This window comes from Glycine soja, chromosome 14, assembly GCF_004193775.1.
Source record: "Glycine soja cultivar W05 chromosome 14, ASM419377v2, whole genome shotgun sequence".
Classification (NCBI taxonomy): Eukaryota; Viridiplantae; Streptophyta; class Magnoliopsida; order Fabales; family Fabaceae; genus Glycine; species Glycine soja.
In genome coordinates, this window is record NC_041015.1 from 42,207,979 (window position 1) to 42,208,985 (window position 1,007).

The 1,007-nt window shown below is 30.4% G+C and overlaps 1 long non-coding RNA gene across 1 annotated transcript; it reads left to right on the forward strand.

Annotated features, from left to right (window-relative positions):
- Positions 1–241: 241 nt before the first annotated feature.
- LOC114383449 lies at positions 242–802 on the forward strand. Its single transcript, XR_003660509.1, has 3 exons — positions 242–301; positions 404–499; positions 580–802. It is a non-coding gene; the product is annotated as an uncharacterized LOC114383449 (long non-coding RNA).
- The last annotated feature ends 205 nt before the right edge of the window (positions 803–1,007 follow it).

Below are 1,007 nucleotides of genomic sequence, written 5' to 3' on the forward strand. Positions count from 1 at the left end.
AAATAATCTATACTACTACAATAACCCATATTCGTCTCTACTGCAGCGGACACTGGCAAATGGTCGTCATTCTGCCTAAGGAAAACCTAGTTGTCTGGTTTTGTTCTTTACATAACAGGCCAGACAACTACCTTAAGGGAATAATTAACAGGTCAGTATTGTTTTCAATACATTTTCATTGGTATAACTCAACAACATCAATATTTTAATGTTCCTCATATTCAACACTAGTGCTTTGAAAGGACTTGATGATACTCCACAACCGAAATCCAAGGCTGCTGCTAGGTGGATTGTTGTTAAGGTACGTGATTTAAATAAAAGTTCTACTTATATATATTTTATGTGTGTGTACACTAATTGTAGTTAACGTTTAATTAATATCCAAATTTCATTATGTATTTAGTGTAATAGACAAAAAGGAATCACTGAATGTGGCTACTACGTGATGCATTGGATGTCCACGATAATCTTAGGATCTTTCGGGAATAATTGGGAGACGGTAATTGTTTATTACAAACAAATTTGGTTTTTTTATAATTGTTATTACATTATTAATTTATTTTTTATTTGATCATGCAGTATTTTAATGAAGTTAGACCATTGGAAGCAAAGAGATTCAAGACACTTCGCATACAGTGGGCACAGTATTATCTAAAAGTTAGAAATCAAACATAGGATGTTAGGCAACTATGTAACTTTAGGTTAATTAATTAGTTTACATACTTTGCATTACATTTTTTACAATTGTTGTTTCATCTTAACATTCAACAACCTTTGTTGATAGCTAGTTTTTTGCTAAAATCTATTTGAAAATAGAATGCAAATGATATATGTTGTGTGCCATGTGGTCTGATTTTAAATTTACAGGTTAAATTTTGGTTTTTTTGTAAAAACAGAGACATTATTTAAAAAAAATTCCTGAAAATAATAAAAACCGATGTTAACTGTCAATAGCAACACATTCGTTAACATCGGTTTTTTGAAAAAACCGATGTTAACTGTCAATA